The sequence below is a fragment of the Sciurus vulgaris genome, assembly GCF_902686455.1.
Source record: "Sciurus vulgaris genome assembly, chromosome: 1".
Lineage (NCBI taxonomy): Eukaryota > Metazoa > Chordata > Mammalia > Rodentia > Sciuridae > Sciurus > Sciurus vulgaris.
The window spans coordinates 40,242,554-40,267,480 of NC_136461.1; the positions used below are offsets into that span (position 1 = coordinate 40,242,554).

General features: G+C 37.2%; 1 protein-coding gene and 2 pseudogenes across 3 annotated transcripts in view; 2 read left to right on the plus strand and 1 right to left on the minus strand.

Annotated features, from left to right (window-relative positions):
* Window positions 1-24,927, minus strand: part of FAF1 (Fas associated factor 1) — a 488,868-nt gene that overhangs the window by 457,939 nt on the left and 6,002 nt on the right. The gene's annotated exons all lie outside the window — the stretch shown is intronic.
* On the plus strand, window positions 601-17,141 carry LOC306656401 (COP9 signalosome complex subunit 2-like; annotated as a pseudogene). The gene has a single exon. The product of its transcript is annotated as a COP9 signalosome complex subunit 2-like (transcript).
* On the plus strand, window positions 17,487-22,281 carry LOC306638084 (carbohydrate sulfotransferase 12-like; annotated as a pseudogene). The gene has a single exon. The product of its transcript is annotated as a carbohydrate sulfotransferase 12-like (transcript).

A 24,927-nucleotide genomic window follows, 5' to 3' on the forward strand; every position in this document is an offset into this window, starting at 1 on the left:
ATTCAATCCAGCCACCCTGCACCTGCAATCCTACCAACTGGGGAGTTTGAGGCAGGAGGATTACAAGTTCAAGACCACCCTTAGCAATTGAGTGAGGCCCTAAGGACTTAGTGAGATCCTATCTCAAAATAAAACTCAAAAAGAGGGCTGAGGATGTGGCTCAGTGTAAGCAACCCTGGGTTCAATTCCTGACCAAAAAAAAAATTTTTTTTCATTCTCCATTTCCTTCCCTTTTCCATCCCTCCACTGTCTCTCAATCTCCTTCTTCCACAAAACTGATCTTCCCTGTATCTTTATGTTATCCTATCCTCCCATTTTTCTTTCCTTTATTTTACTCTAGCTTCCACATTTGAAAGAAAACATATGACCTTTGAGTTCCGAGGTCTGGCTTATTTCACTTAACATGACATTCTCCATTTCCATCCATTTGCCAGCAAATGCCAAAATTTCATTCTTCTTTTTAGTTGAGCAGAACTCCATTGTGTGTATGTATATATGTGTGTATATATGTATATGTGTGTATATATAATATATATACATACATGCATATATAATATATATACATAATAGTTTTTTAACCCATTCATCTATTGACAGACATTTGGGTTGACTCCATTATTTAGCTATTGTGAACTGTGCTGCTATAAACATTGAAGTGGCTGTATACCTAATGTATGCTTCTTTTAGTACTTTTGGAAAAATATCAAGGAGTGGGATAGCTGGATCATATGGTGGTTCCATTCCTATTTTTCTGAGAAATTATCATACTGCTTTCCAGAGTGGTTGTACTAGTCTCTAGTCCCACCAACAATGTACAAGTGTACCTTTTCCCCCACATCATCACCAGCATTTATTATTGTTGGTAACCTTGATAATCACCATTCTAACTGGAGATGAAATCTTAGTGTAGTTTTGATTTGCACTGCTCTGACTGCTATATATTGAACTTTTTTAAAATATATTTGTTGGTCATCTGGGATTCTTCTCCTGAGAAGTATCTGTATAGCTCTTTTGCCCATTTACTGACTGCATTATTTGAATTTTTGGCATTCAGTTTTTTGAGTTCTTTATATATTCCAGATATTAATCCCCAGTCAGAGGAGTAAATGGAAAACCGTTCTTCCACACCCTAGACTGTCTCCTTTGCTGTGCAGAAGCTTTTTAATTTGATAGCATCCCACTTAATGATTCTTGGTTTTAATTCTTGGGCTTTGGGGATCTTGCTGAGGAAGTCAGTACCAGCACCAATATGATGTAGTGTTGACCCTCTTTTCTTCTGGCAGTTGCAAGGTTTCTGATCCAATTCCTGGGTTTCAGATCCATTTTGATTTGACTTTTGTGGGTCAGAGAGACAGGTCTAGTTTCATTTTTCTACATGTATTTATCCAGTATTCTCAGCACCATTTGTTAAAGAGGCTGTCTTTTCTCCAAAATGTATTTTTAGCATCATTGTCAAATATCAGATGATTGTAAGTATGTGGGTTTGTCTCTGTGTCTTCTATTCTGTACTACTGGTCTTCATGTGAATTTTAATGCCAATACTATGCTGTTTTTAATATAGCTCTGTGGTATAATTACAGATCAGGTATTGTGATGCCCCCTGCATTTATTTTCTTCTCAGTACTGCTTTGGCTGTTCTGAGTCTCTTATTCTTTCAAATGAATTTAAGAATTGTTTTTTATAATTCTGTGAAGAATGTCATGGGTATTTTGATGGGGCTTGCACTGATCTGTATATTGCTTTTGATATGGTCATTTTGACTATACTTATTCTGCCAATCCACAAACATGGGAGGTCTTTCCATCTTCTAAGGTCTTTAAATTCTTTCTTCAGTGTTCTGTAATTTTCATTTTACAACTCTTTTACTTCCTTGTTTAGATTACTTCCCAAATTTCCATGGGTTTTTGTAGATGTTATTATTGCTGGTATTGTTTTGTTTTTTGAGGTTATTGTAAATGGGATGGTTTTCCTGATTTCTTCCTCAGCTGAATCACCATTGTACTATAACAAAACTAATGATTTGTGGGTATTGATCTTGTATTTGCTGAACTCATTTATAAGCTCCAGAAGTCATCTGGTAGAGTTTTTAGGTCTTCTAGATAGAGCATCATGTCATCCACAGAGACAATTTGACTTCTTTTTCTATTTGTATCCCTTTAATTTCCTTCTCTTACCTGATTGCTCTAACTATTGTTTTGAGAACTATATTGAGTAAAAGTGGACAACCTTGTCTTGTTCCTGATTTTTAAAGAAAATGTTTTTAATTTTTTTCCATTCATCAGGTTGATTTTGGGTTTGTTATAAGTAGTCTTTATACATTGTTGAGGTTAAGTTCCTTCCATCCCTAGTTTCTCCAGCATTTTTAACATGAATGGGTGCTGGATTTTATCAAAAGCCTTTTCTGCTTCTATTGAGATGATCATGTGATTCTCGTCTTTAATTCTGGTAAGTGATGAATTACATTTATTGATTTGTGTATGCTGAATCAACTTGCATTCCTGAGATGAAACCCACTTGACATGGTGTATTATGTTCTTGATGTGTTTCTGAATGTAGTTTGTTAATATTTTTCTTAAGGATTTTTGTATGTATGTTTATCAGGAATATTGGTCTGTAGTTTTCTTTCCTTGATGTGTCTTTGTCCGGTTTTGGTATCAGGGTTTATCTGGCTTCATAGGATACATTCAGGAGTGTTCCCTCCTTTTCAATTTCAAAGAAAGACTGTTGTTAGTTCTTCTTAAAAGACCTGGTAGAACTTAGCTTAGAATTCATCTGGTCCTGGGCTTTTCTTTGTTAGAAGGTTTTTAATTAGTGTTTAAACTTCACTACTTGATATTGGTCCATTTAGGTGTTCTATATCTTCCTGTTTCGATTTGGCAGGTCATGTGTGTCTAGAAATTTGCAAATGTCTTTGAGATTTTCCATTTACTAAGTAAAAATTTTCAAAACAGTTTCTAATGATCCTCTGGATTTCAAAAGTATCTGTGGTGATATTTCCTTTTCCATCTCTAAATTTGTTGATTTGCGTCCTCTCTCTTTCTTTTGGTTAATTTGGCAAGGGTTTATCAATTTAATTTACCTCTTCATTCCACTGATCCTGTATAGCTTTTTAATTCTCAATTTCATTAATTTGGGCTCTGATTTTAATTATTTTCTGTCTTCTATTGATTTTATTATTACTTCCTTTTCTAAGGCCTTGAGGTGGAGCATACTTTTACATGTTTGGAATCTATTTTTTCACAGTAGGCACTCAATGCTATAAATTAGAACTACTTTCTAATTTAGAGCTACTTTCATAACTGTCCCAAGATTTTGATATGCTGTACCTCTATTCTCATTTGTTTCTAAGAATTTCTTGATTTCTACTCATTTCTTCTTTTATCCATTCTTCATATAATAGAGTATTTATTGTTCAATCTCCATGTGCTAATGTGGTTTCTCTTATTTTTCTTACTGATACTTGGTTTCATTTCATTAAGATCTGACAGAATACACAGGATTATATCAATCATTCTAAAACTCCAGCTAGGGCTTTTTACAAGTATAATTTGTCAAGAAAACTACTATAAATTTTCCAGTTTTATGGTTTGGATGTGAGGTGTTCCCCAAAAGCTCACATGTGAGATGATGCAAGGTTTAGAGGAGAAATGATTAGGTTATAAGAGCCTTAACCCAATTAGTGAATTAATCCCCCTGACAGGAGTAACTGAGCAATAACTGAAGGCACGAAGGGTGTGGTTGGAGGAGGTGGGTCATTGGGGGCATGACTCTGGAGTATATATTTTTGTATCTGGCAAGTGGAATCTCTCTCTCTCTGCTTCCTGATCTTAATGTGAGTCGCTTCCCTCCACCCCACTCTCCCACCATGATGTACTGCCTCACCTCAAGCCCCAAGGAATGAAGTCTGCTGTCTATGAATTGACATGTCTAAAACCAGGAGTCCCCAAATAAACATTTCCTCCTCTAAAATTGCTCATCAGGTCTTCTAGTCACAGCAGCAGAAAAGCTGACTAAAACATCGGGGTAACTGGGAATATAGTTAAGTGGTAGAGCATATACTCAGCATATACAAAGTCCTGGGTTCAATCACCATCACCCACCCCCCCCCGCCTGCCACACACAGACACACACACACACACACACAAAGAGGAAGAAAAAATCTTCCTGTGACAACAAATACAGACAAAAATTTACCAACTATTTTGGCTAAATGCTCACAATAATTAATATTACTGTAACTGCAAGGCTATTACTTCATTGTAATAGTCTCATCACTTATATAATCCAATCATGAATCAGTACATTAAGATATTATACTAATGTTTACAATCTCCCCAAAGTCATTTTTATTTTGGCAACACATCTTTTTTATCTTTTATAGATAATTTTAAGTATACATAAGAGTAGAGACAACAGTAAAGGCCACAGCCATAAACACAATACCCTCTGAAACAGTTACCAGGTTACAGCCAACCATTTCACTTTCTGCTGACCCTATCCCTAACCCTTTCACAAATCATTTTGAAGTAAATGCTGTATATCATATCATTTCATCCATAAATATTTCGGTATATGCCTCTAAGAGCCAATAACACTTGTTTAAAGCCCAATACATAATCACACTTAAAAAAACAATTATTTACTATAATCAAATATCAGTCAGCATTGGCAGAATATGCCTCACTGTATTATTTGAAAGTAATTAGTAAACATTGTTTTCCTCTTCCAATATACTGTGCATCAACTTGAGACCTGCTTACTTTGGCTGGAGTCAATTCTATTACTTTTATCACAATGCCAGTTATTTTTGGATCAACTTCCACTACTGAGCCATTGGAAATATACCCCAGAGTGACAGACTTCCAGAAAGATAATGTAAAATTAAGTAATATTAAGATAGACTAATAATAAGACAAAAACTTACAGACAATAAAAGTGAGGTAAAGAATATGAGTAACAAAATAATCTCTTTCCACGTACTAAGTAATCTCAATAACTACCGTAGCCACACACAGCTTCATGATAAGCAATCAACAAACCCCAGTTTTCTTCTTTTTTTGATTATTTTATTGGCCTCAGTCAGTCCAAGAACACCAGGAATAGTTTTACTATTCTTTTTGTATTCCAAAAAGCTACAAAAGGATGAAGAAATTTTAAAAAAATCTGTATTCAGTTTTTTATTTGTTTTTTAAAAGGCACAGTACTTTTTGAATTTTCCCACTATTGCAGTCAATAACAACAGAAGGGAAACATATTCCTCATTAGAAGATTTTAAAAAGTCACATACTTATGTCCTAGAAATCTCATTTTCTATTTAAAATTCATGCAAATTTTATACATTTTGATCATTGTTACTTATGTTTTAAGAAAACAGTGTTTCTTTTTCAATTATTCTAATAAATTTATGCTTCAGGAAGATGTGTACATTTATTCTGTAGCTTTGTTGGTCTGTGAGACAAGAGTTTCGCTATGTTGTCCAAGCTGGTCTCAAATTCCTGGGCTCAAGCAGTCCTCCTGCTTCAGCCTTCCAAAAAGCTAGGACTATAGTGTATTCCATTTCACCTGGCTTATACGGTAGCTTTGAGTGAAGACTAGCACACACATTGGAAAAATATGGATATATAAGATTGTAGACTTGACTTTATAGTCAAACATACCTGAGTTCCAATCCAGCCTTGTTATTACCTGTCATTACATAATTGACCTCTTTATCTCCCATTTTCTTATTTTTAAATGGAAATAATAACAATGGCTATCACAGACTGGATTGGTATATCAATTAGATACAATAATACACATTAAAAAAACTGCCATACAGCCCAGCAAAAAGAAACTGCTAGAAAATGTTAGTAGTAGTTATTGTAATTACTATCTTGTAAATCAATCTGTAAAATGAGGGACTGTCTACAGGGTACAGTGGTAAGAACAGTGAAGGACCTAAGATTCCATCCTACTTACTTGCAAGCTAATAATTTATCCTGTTATAATTTCATGGATGCTAAAAGAAGATACAAGACTCTTAGGTCAAGGACAAGAATGCTTTATTACTCACAGCAATAACAACCACAGTATCAGCAATTTTTTACACACATTCCTGAACCTCATTTCCTTCAAGGTGACACAGAGTGGGGCATCTATACATCCAGTGGATTGCATTAGAGGAGAGGAACCCTGTGCTTATGGAATGTAAATGATTTATAATGGACAATAAGTATGACTGCCATTTCTTTAGAGGGAAAAACTATATCGCCAGGCTATAAGCAATCTGCCCTTTGACCTGGAAGACAACACTATCAAGTCTGGTTGAAACACAACGTCCTTGCGAAGATAGTCTAGAACAACCAGGGCCTCTATTCATAAGATGTATATATATGGAGGAGACACAAAGAGGATTGCATCCAAACATTATCCTCTCATTTCTAGTCATCCTGAAGGTTGACGATTTTTTTTTTTTTTCATGAGTATGCCACTCTATCAGCAACTCTGATTATTCCAATGGGCAAAAGCTTGAATTTTCGATCTGTCAATTTGTCTCACATATAATTAATTAAGGCTACAATCAACAACACTCTGAACAGCAGGATCAGCAGGATGAGGTCAATCTTCAGAATTGATTTTAACCCTAACCCTCAAGATCACATACAAAATAAGATAAACCCTTTGAGCCATCAGGGTCTACCTCAGTGTTATTATTTGGATATGAGATGTTGCCCAAAAGCTCCTACATCAATGCAGAAATGTTTACAGAGGTGAAATGAGCAGATTGTGGGAGCAGTAACCTAATCAGTCGATCCTAGTTTGAATAGATTCACAGGATAGTAACTGTAAGCAAGTGGGGCATGGAATGGAGGAGGTAGCTTACTAGGGTAAATCCAAGAAAGATTCATCTTCCTTGTGGTCCCTTCCCCATCTCTGCTTCCTGACCACCAGAAGTGAACCAGTGCTTCTCCACTATACCTTCCTCTATGATGTTCTGCCTCACTTTCAGTCCACCATGGACTGAACCTCTGAAACCATGAGCCTAAAATAAACTTTTCCTTAAGTTCTTCTTGTATGGTATTTTGGTCACAGAAACAAAAGGCTGACCAATACATTCAGAAAGTCATATGGCTTTCTGTGTAAGTTTCTATACTGCCTTTTCCATTTCTCCCAATGCATTAATACAAGAAGACTAATAGGATGAACTAGCAATTGTACAAACTGCCTTAGCCCACGAAGAAAAATCAAGGGCAATTTTATCATTAAACAACTCTGGTCAATGAATTGAGACTTAATGCCTTGCCCGGCCACAGTGCTGTCATTGATTACTTAAGCTAAAAAGTCAGAAAACAGAATTTTTTTGTACTGCCTAATCTAATTGAATGTCTCCCCTCATAAAGATAAGGGTTCACAGAGTGTACATAAGTAATAAATCAGTTATTACTCCAGGAAGCTTCCCCAAGTAACCAAAAATAAACTCACTTTGCAAAGATCTCAAAAGTCATCTGAAGACTACAAAATAAACTGATGTTTCCTTAAAATTTAAAGGTATAAGAGTCTAAGTTTTTAGGAGGCAGGCAAGTAAAAGCTTGGTTTACATGAAAGAAGTACAGTCCCAAGGGCACAGACGGTGCTCCTGGAAAGGATTAAAAGCTAAAAATGCTCCCTGTTCCCCACACAACCTAACCCCTCTCAAACTTTGGCAATAATTTAGCACAGAGAATAGGGGAAATATAAACCCCAAACTAACAACCAGGCACCAACTAGGAACTGTTAGAGAGGGGTCTCAGTTCCCACTTGTGGACATTTGCTCCTACAGCAACACCTTAGAGAATACCAGAAAGTCTGTGGACACCACACCTACAAGGGGTCTTAACCTAGATCCCATTCCTTTAGAATATACAGAGCTGTCAAGTCCAGAAGAGCAATCACAGAGGGTGTATCCCACATACTCTGCTACATACAACTCAAATGCCTAACCTTCTAGACAGATCCCACTCTTGTGAGACCTTGTGAGAGTCAGCTTTTCATCACTGTGATCAAAACACATGACAAGAACAACTTAGAGAAGGAAAATTTTATTTTAAGATCACTGTTTTGGAGGTTCAGTCCATAGTGTATCAACTCCACTGCTCTTAGCCAAAGGTGAGAAAGAATAGCATGATGGAAGCATGAACTGCTCAATTCATGGCAGCCAGAAAGCAGAGAGAGAGGGATAGGGATAGAAATAGAGACAGAGATACAGATCGAAATAGAGAGAGAGACAGAGACAGAACTAGAGATAGGAGCCAGGGACAAGATGTAGTCCAGGCAACACCTCTGCTGACCTTTCTCTAGCCACACTCCACTTGCCTATAGTTACCACACAGTAGTCCATTCAAATTATTAATCCATCCAATGGATTAATCCACTGATGAGATTAAAACTCTCATGATCTAATCATTTCATCTAAGCATTCCTGCACTACCTAACACATGAGCTTTTCTGGGGACATTAAACATCCAAACTATAACAGACCTATAGAGAAAGTGGGCTCCTCAAGCTCCAATACAAAACACACTATATCAAACTACAATAATCATCACAAAAAAACTAGCAGGGAAATTATACTACAAACCTCACTTGGAAATATATTCAACAATTTACAACACTCTGATATCACAGAACATTTAGCCAAGAGAAGGCATGCCCTAAAAAGGTTCTCACGTGAAAGTGGAAGAGAACTCCATTCCAACAGATATACAAATCTCAATGTGGAATACAATATCAAAAAACGAGGTGAAATGACACCTCCTAAGGTTCATAATTCACCAGCAACTGACTCCAAAGATACTGAAGTGGATGGAATATGAGATAAAGAATTCAGAAGAATGATTATTAAAAAGATCAGTGAATTCCAAGAGAACAGAGAAAAACAACTGAACAAATTAAGGAAGTCAGTACTGAATAAGAAATTCAATAGATAGATAGAGACATTGAAAAAGAACCAAACAAATCTTAGAAATGAAAGGTATAATAAATCAAATGAAAAATTCAGTTGAAATTCTCCCCAATAGAATATACCAAGTAGAAAACAGAATCCCAGAGTAGGAAAATAAAGTGGCCAGCCTTGAATATTCAGACAACATTAAAGAAAAGAAAATAAATAACCATGACCAAAACAAACAAGAACTCTGGAACAACATTAAGAGACCAAATTAAAGAATCATTAAAATTGAAAAGGGATTCAAGATACAGATTAACGGCATGGGTAACAAAGGAGGTGAAAAAACTCTATGATGAAAATTATAGAACACTGAAGAAAGAAACTGAAGATTTTAGAAGATGAAAAGGCTTTCCATGTTCTTAGGCAGAATTAATATTAAATAGCCGTATTACTAAAAGTGCTCTACATATTCAATGCACTCCCCATCAAAATACCACTGAATACAACAGTCCTAAAATTCAAAACAGTTCTAAAATTCATATAGAAGAATAAAAGACCCAGAATAGCCAAAGGAATTCTTTTTTGTTTTTATTTTTTGGTACTGTGGATTGAATACAGGGACACTTAAACACTCAGCCACATCCCCGCCCCCCCCCCCCTTTTTTTTTGAGACAGGGTCTCACTAGATTGATAAGGTTGGCTTTGAACTTGTGAACCTCTTATATGAGTCTCCCAAGTCACTGGGATTAGAGACATACACCATCAAGCCTAGCTAGCCAAAACAATTCTAAGCAAAAAGAACGCTGAAGTATGATGATGAAGACTAAAACCTGGAATACTCTGAACTTAGTAACTCTGAGTCAAATGTGAATTTAAAAAGTCAATACTATAATTCCAAAGTATTAAAAGACAATGACTCAAAAGCAGCATTAAGCAGCCTCCAAAAGGTTTTGGAACTTGAAGATGAAAAAGGAAAATGGGGATTCAAAGCACTGAAACAAATGATTAAGATTAATTTCAAACTGGCAAACTTTCCAGAAATGATGAATACATATAAACAACTACTGACCTATATTCAGAGTGCAGTCACAAGAAATTATTCTGAAAAATCCATTAATTCTATTCTTGATTATATCTCCACTTCTAAACAGATGAATTTACTGCAGGAATTCTATGAAACAATACTGGAAGCTTTGAAAGATGCTAATGATAGCCTGTGATTTAAAACAAATACAAAGCTTGGAAAATTATATTTAGAATGAGAGGAAAATGGAAAGCTTCAAAAAATTTTATGCCAATTATATCAGTCATGCCAAACTGATGACACAGATGACGACCTGAGAAGATGTACACAGTTATTAGAAATTTACGCTTTGGAAATTCAAATGTACACAGCACAGAAAAATAACAAAAAACTTAAAACACTCTATGAATAGTCACTTCATTCACATTAAGTCTGCCACTGCTCATCCACTGATCATAGGACTTATCAGAGAATGTGGTTTAAAATGCACTTGAGAGAAGGTGAATTTGAAAAGGCACACAATGATTTTTTTGAAGCCTTCAAGAACTATGATGAATCAGGAAGTCCCAGATGAACCACTTTTAAAATATTTGGTCTTAGCAAACATGCTAATGAAATTGGTTATAAATCCATTTGACTCACAGGAGGCCAAACCATACAAAAACAATGCAGAAATTCTAGCAATGGTGAATTCAGTAAATGCCTATCAGAATAATGACATCACTGAATTTGAAAAGTTTCTGAAAACAAATCACAGCAACATCATGGATGATCCTTTCATAAGAGAACACGTTGAAGAGCTTTTACAAAACGTCAAAACACAAGTGCTCATAAAATTAATTAAGCCTTACACAAGAATAATATTCCTGTTATTTATAAGGAGTTAAACATAGATGTAGCTGATGTGGAAAGCTTGCTGGTGCAGAACATACTGGATAACACCATTCATGGTCGAATTGATCAAGTCAACAAACTCCTTGAACTGGATCATCAGAAGGAAGGGCAGAGCACAATATACTGTACTAGGTAAATGGATCAACCAACTAAATTCTCTCAACCAGGCTGTAGACAGTAAACTGGCTTAACAGAGAACAAGCTTTCACAGATGTACTTGAGGTAACAGTGCAGAGATGTAATCCTTAAAAAAACTGGATATGGCAAAACTACTGTCAGTAGATGTGTCCAGAAAATTATTGGAGTTACAGCAGAAGTGCTTTTTTGATCAACTGGTCTGTTTTACTGCTGCATTTACCCCAAGAAAAACAGTTTTAATCTCCAGAAAAAAAAAAAAAATCAAAATACCATGGGATTTATGCTGTATTGACATCTTGTGCTAAATATACAACATCATAGTGATCTGTCATTGGCAACATGACCAGAGACTGTAAATACACTGACACGCTACTGTTGGTTAAATTTAAACATGTTTTATCTGCAAGAATTCTCTCATGAATAACCTGGAATAACTTGAAATATATAACCTATTGAACACTTCCTTTTCTTGTGTATAAATGAAAATGTATGCTGCATTGTGCAAAATGTCAGTTCTCCAAAAATGTATCCCTAAACTGCAGTTTTTTAGGTGAAACCCCATAATTATAGTGGCATACTGTTACTTAGGTTTCAAGCAGCAAAATAAACAATACAACTCAAAAAAAAAAAAAAAAACAGAACAATGCTGGAGGAATCATAACACCTGATTTCAAATTATAATACAGAGCTATAATAACAAAACAGTATCGTAACTTGTATACACACACACACACAATACAATAGAATAAGAGACAAATCCACACAGATATATACAGTCATGTGATTCTTGACAAAGGTGCCAAAAACATACATTGGAGAAAAGATAGCCAAAATGGTACTCATAAAACTGGATACTCATATGTAGAAGAATGAATCTACATCCCTATCTCTCACCCTGTATAAGACAACTTGAAATGGATCCTAGAACTAGAAATTAGACCAATAACTTTGTAATTGCTAAAACAGGGTCAACTGTTGCACAGGCAACAACTTCCTAAACAGGACTTTTATCTGTAAATGATACCAAGAATTAATAAATAGGATGGTATCCAATTAAAAAGCTTCTGTGCAGCAAAGAAAACAAAAGCATGAAGAGAAGTCCTACAGAATGGAAGAAAATCTTTGCCAGCTACTCTTCCAACAGAGAACTAATATCCAGAATAAAGGACTCACCACCAAGGGGGAAAAAAAGTGATGGTCTAACCAACAAGTAAACTGAACAGGCACTTCGCAAAAGATACAAATGGCCAAGGAATATATGAAAAAATGTTCAATATCCTCAGCAGAGACATGCAAGTCAAAACTATACTAAAATTTCATCTCAATTAGAATGGCAATCATCAAGCATACAAATAATACTCAATGGTGGCAAAGATGTGGAGGGAAAAGAATACTTATACATTGTTGGCAGGATTTCAAATTAGTGCATCACTTATACCAATCAGCATGGAGGTTCCTCAAATTACTAAGAATGGAACTACCATAGGACCCAGGTATATCACTCCTTGGTATTCATCCTCAAGAATTAAAAGTCAGCATACTATAGCAATACATGCATATCCATGTTTACAGAAGCACAATTCACAGTAGTACAGTTATAGAACTAGCCTAGGTGTCAGCAGACGAATAGATAATGAAAAAGTAGTATGTATGTACAAGAGAGTTATATTCTGCCATAAACAAGAATGAAAGTGTCATTTACAGGAAAATGGATGGAACTTAAGATCATTATGTTAAGTGAAATGAGCCAGACTTGGAAAGTCAAGGGTTGTATATTTTCTCTCATATGTGGAAGCTAGGGAGAAAAAGGGGGAAGAAAAGGAGAAAGGAGGATTTTATAAAATTAGAAGGGAGACCAGTTGAGTAGAGGAAGGGAATCAGGGTAGGGAGGAAGATAAGAAAAGGGGAAAATACTGGGGAATGAAATTGAACAAATTACATTAGGCACAAGTACCAATGTCATCATGTACTCCACTACTAGGTATAATTATAATGCACCAATTAAAAATTAATTAAAGAAAAAAAGAAAGGATTGTTGGATCTTTACAAGTAGGATCCACTTCAGGCTAAGAGGCACAGTCAATCTGTGTCCCAACCTAAGGCTCCAAGTACATTTCAAAAAACTGAGCTTAATACTTGTTTTTGGAAGGAATGAATGAGGACAGTCAGTCCAGCCTGTACCTCTTGTCCAGGCTAAAATTCAGGTGACCATCATCTGCCCCAAAAATTCTCTGAGTAAAAGCTATGGGATAGGAGTGAGGAAGACATTAGAGTGTTCTGAAAGGAATTTTTTGCAAGAAAGGCACAGAGTTAGGGTCAACCCCTGCTATTTCCAACAGACTTGTAACTGAAAATAAGGGAAACAGCAAATCCTGTCCAGAGCTACCTAATGGCAGGTAGCAGATTCGGTAGTCAATTAAATTTAACATGCTTGCAGCAGTTTAGAAGAGCTGCACCTTCCTTCATAAGAAAGTCTTTAAGAATGATCATAAAAGATAAAGAACATTCTAACTGGGGTGAGATGAAATCTTAGGGTAGTTTTGATTTGCATTTCTCTTATTACTATATCTGTAGATGGCTTGTAAATCATCTTCTATGAAGTGTCTGCTCAGTTCCTTAGCCCACTTATTGTTTGGGTTATTTTTATTTTCATGTTAAATTTTTTTAGTTCTTTATAAATTCTAGAGATTAGTGCTCTATCTGAAGGGCATGTGGTAAAGATTTGTTCTCACTCTGTAGGCTCTCTCTTCACATTGTTGACTGCTTCCTTTGCTAAGAAAAAGCTTTTTAGTTTGAATCTATTCCATTTATTGATTCCTGCTATTATTTCTTGTACTTTGGGAGTTCTGTTAAAGAAGTCTGGACCTAACCCGACATGGTGAAGATTTGGGTCTACTTTTTCTTCTATAAGGTGCAGGGTCTCTGGTCTGATTCTAAGGTCCTTGATTCATTTTGAGTTGAGTTTTGTACAGGGTGAGAGACAGGGGTTTAATTTCAGTTGCTGCATATTGATTTCCAGTTTTCCTGGCACCATTTGTTGAAGAGGCTATCTGTTCTCCATTATATGTTTTTGGCACCTTTGTCTAGTATGAGATGACTGTATTTATGTGGGTGTGTCTGTGTCCTCTATTCTGTACCATTGATCTACCTGTCTATTTTGGTGCCAATACCATGCTGTCTTTGTTACTATTGCTCTGTAGTATAGTTGAAGGTCTGGTATTTGATACCTTCTGCTTCACTCTTCCTACTAAGGATTACTTGGCTAGTCTCAGTCTCTTATTCTTCCAAATGAATTTCATGATTGCTTTCTGTATTTCTATGAGGTACATCATTGGAATTTTAATTGGAATTGCACTGAATCTGTATAGCACTTTTGGTAGTACAGCCATTTTGATAATATTAATTTTGCCTATCCAAGAACATGGGAGATCTTTCCATCTTCTAAGGTTTTCTTTAATTTCTTTCTTTAGTGTTCTATAGTTTTTATTGTAAAGGTCTTTCACCTCTTTTGTTAGATTGATTCCAAAGTATTTTAATTTTTTTTTTAGGCTATTTTGAATAGGATAGTTTTCCTGATTTCTCTTTCAGAGGATTCTGAATCTCACTCCAATTAAAATGGCTATTATCAGAATACAAGCAACAATAGGTGTTGGTAAGGATATAGGGGAAAAGGTACACTCATACATTGCTGGTGGGATTGCAAATTGATGCTGTCACTCTGGAAAAGCAGTATGGAGATTCCTTAGAAAACTTGGACTGGAACCACCATTGACCCAGCTATCCTACTCCTTGGCCTATACCCAAAGGAACTTAAAATCAGCATACTATAGTGACGCTGTCACATCAATGTTTATGGCAGCTCAATTCACAATAGCAAGATTGTGGAACTAACCTAGATTCCCTTCAATAGATTAATGGATAAAGAAACTGTGGTACATATACCCAATGGGATATTATTCAGCCAGAAAGAATAAAATTAAATAAAATTAATTAAGTAAAATTTATCTGCATTTCCAGGTAAATGGATGGAATTGGAGACTATCATGCTAAAGTGAAATAAGTCAATCCCAAAAAACCAAAGGCTGAATGTTTTCTTTGATAAATGGATGATACATTAGTTGGGGGGAGGGTAAGGGAAGAATGGAGGAAGGATGGATTGTGTAGAGGGAAATGAGGGATGGGGAGGGGGCAGGAGGAAGGAAAGGTAATGGAATGAGACAAATATCATTACCTTATGTAAATGTATGATTACACAAACAGTGTGACTCTACTTTGTGTACAACCAGAGGAGTTGTACCCCATTTGTATACAATGGATCAAAAAGCAATAAAATAGATAAATATATAAATAAAAAAATAAAGAACATTAATGTCTTTCCCTCCCCTGAACCTTCAGAGGTCTAAGGTATTTCATCCTCCAATATCAGGATTGTTGCTCTGTATACTGCCACAAAAGTCACTATATCTCATTCCACTAGCCATTAACTTCATCTTTCTTTCCATTCATTTCCTACCCACACCTAGACCTTTCATCCAGAAATGTTGAGTACAAGAGGTTGAATGGAATTTTTATGAAACTTATAGAAACATGTTATGGCCTCTACTGGCCCACATGGGCCACCAATGGACACAGCAATCCATATATTCAACCACACATTATCCTGATGATCTAGAACTATATTAATCCAACAAAAGACTCCAGGTAGCTGAATAAGAATTAGATTTGAATTCTGAAAGCCACCTTTTGGTCTTCCCACCACACAGAAGTACACAACCAATCTAGTTTTTTGATTGCTGCTAGAGGGAAAACAGAAACAATACACCCAGAAATGGCCAGGGTGAAATCTCAATTTTTCAAAATAAGGCTATAAATCTCCCACCTCTTCTGTTCTGATCATTACCCAGGAAGTGATCAAGTGGAGACAATTCCTTTCTGGACAGAGCTATATTCAGCAACCAAACTAACTTACTAAGGTATGTGAACCAGGAGGAGGCAAACGATTTCAAATCTCATTTTTGAAGAGACTGTCTCAACCTTCAATGTTCACCCACATACCACACGTCTGTGAGTGGCTGGGAACATGAACAGTCTATCAAATATCAGTCACTATTGAGTGGTTTTTGTAATAAAAGGTGCATCACCTCAGACTGAAAATGGTCCAGAAAGTCAAAAGCACAAAACAGGTTAGTTTCTAGGGCCACAATGGTATAGCCAGAACCAGTTGATTAGCTTGCATCAGCAACGTCACAACCAGGAAAACTGCAGACACCAATGAGGCACCACTGATAGCTCTAAAAGAAAGATCAAAGGTCCAATATTCAATCTGCTAGGAGCAGACAGTGGTCATGCCCCATGCAATTAGTTTCCCTCATCATAAGACAAATGGGTAAACTTTTGGCAAGAGTCCAAGTCTGGCATGTAGTGGTACCCTTTGTGTCAGAAACAGAGTTTATGATGGTTGAGGTACCATCACATTTAATACAATGATGAAAACAGACAACAATGGTGGAGATGGACAGCATAGCCTCAATCAGAAGCTTGATTCTAGTAAGCTTCATCAGAAAACAGGTTCTTGCTGTGGACACCTACATGAATGATACAGATGGTTTGATCAGTATCTATAATTTGTTTGTATAATTCATGGGTTTAAAAAGAACTGTCTTTAATCTGCCAGTCTAGAGTTTTCCAAGTGGCAGACCAAAGAACTATGCCATTGGCAATAAGCAAAGGTCAGTAAAAACAAGTTTCATCAAGGATAGTACTGGCCAGAGCTAAGAACAGCCTTGAGTTCTGCCCAATGAACAAAGCAATCGCACCCATTTTCTCTTTGCCTAGTTAGTGCAGAGGCTGAACAGATCTAGAACCAAGTAAACACAATCAGCTTTCAGCTTGGCTGAACCATCAGTGAACTAGGCCCAGGTTTAGGATAAAATTTCTATGAATTGAGGTGCCAGTGGCTTTGCTTCAAACAGCAAAGTGGGGAATAAAGTTTCCTCCACAGAAGAGGCTGAGCCAAAGACATTTAGCACTCCATCTCTCAGGCAAACCAAAGTTCCAAGCAAATTTGTTGTCTGTCCACAGAAGTTGCAAATTTGCCTCCCTTCATGCTCCAGGGTAAGTATACACACCCAAAACTCTTCTGAAAGGGGGCTGAACCTTCTGCCCAGTCCCAACACACATTTTATAGTGGAAAGTATGTGTGCCTGCCCTTCATTCCAGAAGGAGACATTATCTTTATCTTCCAAGGCTTTTCACCAGGAATATGCTTGGAAAAAAAAGATGGATATAATCAATGTCTCTGCTCACAAGATACACAAAAAACAGGGAGAACTACGTCAGTATATCCCAATGCAGGATTACTATAAAGATTACATATTAAGTGCCTAGAATGGTATCTAGAACATGCAAAGAAATCAAAAGCTATTAAACTTAAAATATGACTGCTTGATTGTGTCTCTACCTCACCTTAACTAAAATATTTCATCCATCAATGAGCATATTCACTTTCTTCTCAGCAGCACATGGAACCTTCTCAAAAACAGACCATATGTTATGCCACAAAGCAGTCCTTAGTAAATGCAAAAAAAATAAGAGATACTGCCTTGTGTTCTATCAGATCATAATGGAATGAAATTAGAAATCAAGGACAAAATAAAAAACAGAAATCACTCCAACACCTGGAGATTAAATAATATGCTATTGAATGAAACATGGATAACAGAAAACATCAGGGAGGAGATAAAAAAAATTCTGAGAGGTCAATGAGAATGACAATACAACATATCAAAAGCTCTGGGACACTATAAAAGCAGTACTAAGAGGAAAATTCATTGCATAGAGCGCATTCAAGAAAAGAATTAAAAGTCAACAAAATAAATGACCTAACATTACAGCTCAAAGCCCTAGAAAAAGAACAGAACAACACCAAAAGGAGTAGAAGACAGGAAATAATTAAAATCAGAGCTGAAATCAATGAAACTGAAACAAAAGAATTCAAAAAATTGACAAAACAAAGAGTTGGTTCTTTGAAAAAGTAAACAAAATAAACAAACCCTTAGCCACACTAACAAAGAGAAGGAGAGAGAAAACTCAAAATTACTAAAATTCGTGATGAAAAAGGAAATATCACAACAGACACCACTGAAATAAACAAGATAATGAGAAGCTACTTTGAAAATCTATATTCCAACAAAACAGAAAATACCAAAGACATCGACAAATTCTAGAGACATATGATCCTCCCAAACTGAACCAGGAGGGCATACACAAGTTAAACAGAACAATATCAAATAATGAAATAGAAGAAGTCATCAAAAGCCTACCAACCAAGAAAAGTCCAGGACAGATGAATTCTCAGCTGAATTCCACAAGACCTTCAAAGAACCCATTCCAATACTTCTCAAAGTATTCCAGGAAATAGAAAAGGAGGGAACCCTACCAAACTCATTCTATGAAGCTAATAGCACCTCATACCCAAACCAGACAAAGACACAACAAGGAAAGAATACTTTAGACCAATATCCTTGATGAATACAGACGCAAAAATCCTTAACAAAATCCTGGCAAACCATATACAAAAACATATTAAGAAGAGAGTGCACCAGGATCAAGTGAGGTTCATCCCAGAAATGCAAGGTTGGTTCAACATCCGTAAATCAATAAATGTAATCCATCATATCAATAGACTTAAGGATAAGAATCATATAGTTATTTCAATTGACTCAGAAAAAGCATTCAACAAAATACAACACCCCTTCATGCTCAACACACTAGAAAAAATAGGGATAGTAGGAATATACCTCAACACTGTAAAGGCTATTTATGCTAAGCCCATGGTCAACATCATTCCTAATGGAGAAAAACTGAAACCATTCCCTTTAAAAACTGGAACAAGACAAGGATGTCCTCTTTCACCACTTCTATTCAACATTGTCCTGGAAATACTAGCCAGAGCAATTAGACAGACTAAAGAAATTAAAGGGATACGAATAGGAAAAGAGGAACTCAAGCTGTCACTATTTGCTGATGACAAAATTCTATATTTAGAGGATCCAAAAAACAACTCCAGAAAACTTCTAGAACTCATCAATGAATTCAACAAAATAGCAGGATATAAAATCAACATGCATAAACCTAAAGCATTTCTATACATAAGCGATGAAACATCTGAAAGGGAAATGAGGAAAACAACTCCATTCACAATAGCCTCAAAAAAAAAAAAATACTTGGAAATCAATCTAACCAAAGAGGTAAAAGATCTCTACAATGAAAACTACAAAACACTGAAGAAAGAAATTGAAGAAGACCTTAGAAGATGGGAAGATCTCCCATGTTCTTGGATAGGCAGAATTAATATTATCAAAATGGCTATACTTCCAAAGGTGCTATACACATTTAACGCAATTCCAATTAAAATCCCTATGACATTTCTCATAGAAACAGAACAATCAATCATGAAATTCATCTGGAAGAACAAAAGACCCAGAATAGCCAAAGCAATCCTGGGCAGGAAGAGTGATGCAGCAGGTATCACTATACCAGAACTTAAAACTCCACTATAGGGCAATAGTAACAAAAATGGCATGGTACTGGCACCAAAATAGATGGGGAGACCCATGGTACAAGATACAAGACACACAGACATACCCACATAAGTACAATAATTTCATCCTAGACAAAGGTGCCAAAAACTTACAATGGAGAAAAGATAGCCTCTTCAACAAATGGTGCCTGCAAAACTGAAAATCCTTATGCAGTACAATGAAATTAAACCCCTCTCTCTCTCACCCTGTACAAAACTCAACTCAAAATGGATCAAGGATCTAGGAATTAGACCTAAGACCCTTCACCAAACAGAAGAAAAAGTAGGCCGGAATCTCCATCGCATTGGCTTAGAACCAGACTTCCTTATCAAGACCTCCATAGCACAAGAAATAAAAGCAAGAATCAATAAATGAGATAGATTCAAACTAAAAAGTTTTTTCTCAGCACAGGAAACAATCCATAATGTGAAGAGAGCCTACAGAGTGGGAGAAAATCTTTTCCACACACACTTCAGAGAGAGTACTCATCTCCAAAGTTTATAAAGAACTTAGAAAACTTTACACCCAAAATACAAAGAACCCGATCAATAAATGGGCTAAGGAAATAAGCAGACACTTCACAGAAGAAGATACACAGGTGATCAACAAATATATGAAAAAGTGCTCATCTTCCCTAGAAATTAGAGAAATGCAAATTAAAACCACCCTAAGATTTCATCTAACTCCAATTAGAATGGCTATTATCAAGAACACAAGCAATAATGTGTTGGCATGGATGTGGGGGAAAAAGCACATTCATACATTGCTGGTGGAATTGCAAATTGGTGCAGCCACTCTGGAAAGCAGTATGGGGATTTCTCAGAAAGCTTGGAATGGACCCACCATTCGACCCAGCTATCCCACTCCTCAGTTTATACCCAAAGGACTTAAAATCAGCATAACACAGTGATGCAGTCACATCATTGTTCATATAGCAGCTCAATTCACAATAGCTAGATTGTGGAACCAACCTAGATGCCCTTCAATTGACAAATGGCTAAAGAAACTATGATATATATACACACACACACACACACACACACACACACACACACACAAAATGGAATATTACGCAGCCATAAAGAATAAAATCATGGCCTTTGCTGGTAAGTGGATGAAGTTGGAAAATATCATGCTAAGTGAAATAGGTCAAGCCCAAAACACCAAAGCCCAAATGTTTTCTCTGATAAGTGCATGACAATATATAATGAGGGGGGTAATGGGGGTAAGAGAATGAATTTTGGATGGTGTAGAGGAAAATAGGGTCAGAGGTGGTGGGGAATGAAACAGAATTACCCTATGTATATGTATGATTACATGAATAGTATGAATCTACATTATGTACAACCACAGAAATGAAAAGTTGTACCCCATTTGTGTACAATGAATCAAAATGCAGTCTGTAAAAACAAAAATGATTTTAATAAAATAAAATAAATAAATAAATCACTCATTCCCATTGGGGAAAAAAGTCAAAGGAGTCAATAAGGATCAAGATAAGGATCTCACTAACACTCTTCTATTATAGCTATCATTAAAAGAATCCAGAGAATCAAGGTGAACGGCAAGGTGCTGGCCTCTGGCAAGCAGGCGCTGAGCCAGATGGAGGAAAACATGAGGGGCTACGACTGGTTCCTCCCATGACGCCCAACAAAGCCCCAACCAGGGCCAGCAGCAGGTTGAGAGGAGAAGTGTGCTGCAAGACTTCTGTGCCACTCCAGTCTGGCATTCTCCACCAAGGAGCGCTCCTTTGATGACATACCCAACTACAAGCTGAGCCACCTACCATGGATGACCACCAAGGGGTCACCTACTGCTACGTGCACAGGGTGGCCTGCACCAACTGGAAGTGCGTGATGATAGTCCTGAGCAAGAGCCTGTTGGGACAGCAGCGCCCCCTACCGCAACCCCCTGGACATCCCACTGAGCATGTGCACAACTCCAGCACCTACTTGACATTCCACAAGTTCTGGCGCTGTTAGGGGAAATTCTTCCACCAACTCATGAAGATCAAGCTGAAGAAGTACACCAAGTTCCTCTTGGTGCGCAACCCCTTCCTCCAGCCCATCTCAGCCTTCCACATCAAGTTCAAGCTGGAGAACGAGGAGTTCAACCACAAGTTCGTGGTGCCCATGCAGAGGCTGTATCCTAATCACACTAGCCTGCCCACCTCAGTCAGCGAGGCCTTCAGCACCGGCCTCAGGTGTCCTTCACCAACTTAATTCAATACTTGCTGGACCTCCACACCAAGAAGCTGGTGCCTTTCAATGAGCACTGGCAGCAGGTGTATTGCCTCTGCCACCCATGCCAGGTAGACTACGACTTCGTGGGGAAGTGGAGACCCTGGACGAGGATGCCGCCCAGCTCCTGAGACTCCTCATGGCAGCTCCACTTCCCACTTCATGCTCCCTCCACCCCAGGTACCAGAACTGAACTGAGAGCAGCTGGGAGGAGAATTGGTTTGCCAAGATCCTCCTGGCCTGGAGGCAGAAGCTCTACAAACTCTACAAAGCACACGAAAACCTGCTCAGAGACTGAGCTCCCAGCACCAAAATATGAGCTCAAGTTGTTCCCTTAAACTAAACAAGGGTCTTGCACAGGAGGGGGTGAGGTCGGCAGGGCGACAGTGGTTTTCCTCCTGTTTGGCCCAGTAGGAAATGCCATGTGCTCCCCTGGGGAGACAGCTAAGGAATCCGGACCCCAGCACACACACTCGTTTTTGTTTTTGTTTTTTTAAATAATCCATGGTCTTGCAATCTGGACTCACTGTTTATTCCACAGCTTGTATTCATTGAGTACTGGGTTGATACTGTTTTCTAAGATAAATATATTTCAGATATTTAATATGAAAGTGGGAGGAAAGCTGGAGTAAAGTGTGACATCTGCAAAAAAGAAAAAAGAAAAAAAAAAAAAAAAAAAGAGGCAGGCAGAAGATTTTGAGAGATAACATAAATTTTTCAAAGGGTCACAAAAAGTAAGGGTCCAAAGACATAAAGTCATGAAACAGCCTAAGTATCAAGTATATACTGAAATATTTCATTTTTCTAAGTCACACACATGTAACAGTAGTTAAGATCACAAAATCAGCTGGCACAGGCCTGTAATCCCAGCGACTGGGGAGGCTAAGGCAGAAGGATCCCGAGTTCAAAGCCAGTCTCAGCAATTTAGCAAGGCATTTAGCAACTCAGCCAGGCCCTGTTTTTAATAAAACATTTTTTAAAAGGGCTGGGGAGGGGCTGGGTTTGTGGCTCAGTGATAGAGTGCTTGCCTGGCACATACGAGGTTCTGGGTTCATCCTCAGCACTACATAAAACTAAATAAACAAATAAAATAAAGGTATTTAAAAAGGGGGGGGCTGGTGATGTGGCTCAGTGGTTTAGCACTCCTGGGTTCAATACCCAGTACCAAAAAAAAAAAAAAAAAAAATCAAAGAATTACAGGAATGAATGGAATTTCAAAAGTCACTTTTCAAGTATAGTCCTTAGATTAGCAGCACTAGCATAATCTGGGAATGTGGTAAAAATCCAAACTACCAAATAGTCCTTAGATCAGCAGCATTAGCATATCTAGGAATGTGGTAAAAATCCAAATTGCAGATCCCACCTCAGACCTAGTAAATCAGAAATGTTGGGGTGGCGGTCGAGCAACCTAAGGTGTAACAAGTCCTCTAAATTATTCTGATGCAAGCTCAAGTTTGAGAACCACTGATTTAGATCAAGTTTTTTTTTTTGTTTGTTTGTTTGTTTTTAAGCACTATCAACATTCAGGAACAGATAACTCCCCATTGTGGGAGGGGGGATATCCTGAGCATTACAGAATATTTAACAGCATTCTTCGTCTCTCTTCACTAAATGCCAGCAGCACTCTCCAGCTGTGACAGCCAAAAAAAAAAAAAAAGGATCTCTAGACATTGCCTAATGTTGGGGGAAGGAGGGAATATAGAAATCACCACTGTTCTAGATCACCAAACTTTCTATAAGGGGTAGAGTAAATATTTAGCCTTTGCAGGCCACATAGTCAACTACTCAACTCTGCTATTAAGGACAAATGTGGCCTATAGACAACATGTAAACAAATATGAGTGACTATGTTCCAATAAAACTTTATTTACAAAAACGGGTAGTGGTTTGGCCCTCAGGCTGTAGATTGCTGATTCCTAATCTAAATCAATTATCTGAATTACAATTAAATGTCCTTAAACCCATTGCTGCCAAGTAACTGTCCAGACTTTATTTGGTCTGACCTAGTCCACTCTTAACCTAGAAAGGACTCCAGGCAGATATCCATTCTATATGTTGAATATGCTCAGAGAATCATACCCAAAACAAAACAAACACCACCGTTCCAGCTACTTTTTGTAAGTACATTGCTCTAACAACTGCCCCCTGTGAAGGTGTAACCATATACTGCTACCTGGGAGGCACATTCAAATGTTTTAGCACTGTGAAGTTAATAAAACTTAGAAAAATAATGGTTTAATTGAGGAAAGGGGCCAAATAAAAAATATTTTAGGCCTATAGGCCAAAAGTCTCTTTCTCAACTACTCAACTCTATCACTACAGCAAGAAAGAAAACACAGGCAAACCAACACATGTAACTTATGTTCTAACGAATATTTATTTATAAAACCAAGCAGCCAGCCTGCAAAATATAGTCTGCTAACTCCTGATCTAGAGAGCCATAAATCAACTCAAGCTAACAGCAGGCATCAACCCAACCATGCTCAGCAAATACAGAGACTCTTGTGTTCATTTCACGGCTTTTCAACTGCCTGTGATATACCAGCATGGCACTAAGTAGTAGACTGGGAATTACCAAAATGCCAGCTTTCTCTTGTTTAGTGCATGCCAAGCACTTCCCCCACCATCACCCCCAGATGGCAGTTTTGCCATGTTGCCCAGGCTAGTCTCAAACAAGTAGGCTCAAATGATCAACCCTCCCAAGTAGTTAGTACTACAGGTGTACACCACCACACCTGACTTGTTATTTTGTTTATTTATATATATACACACATATATATGCATGTATACACATATATATGCATATATTTATAAGTTTAATACATGTTTCCTCATTTGAAGAAATTTCTGGGCAGCAGGTCCGTATTCCTCAAAAACTTCAAGCTATCTGACAAATTAGCAAGAAAATGAACGACTCTTACATGTACATGGATAAAATTTTTGTTCCAAACCAAACCACGACTTTGAACAATTTGACTCCTTTCTCTGGAATCTCAATTTCCACAAAAGAAAAAATGACAAGCTTCAAATAGAAGTTCCCCTGAACAAGTACACACCTTAAAATTGTCAAAAATGAAAGTCACAGCTAGAATTTGTTGTTTCTAGGTCAGACACCTCTTCTAATCAGTTTATATGCGTTAACTC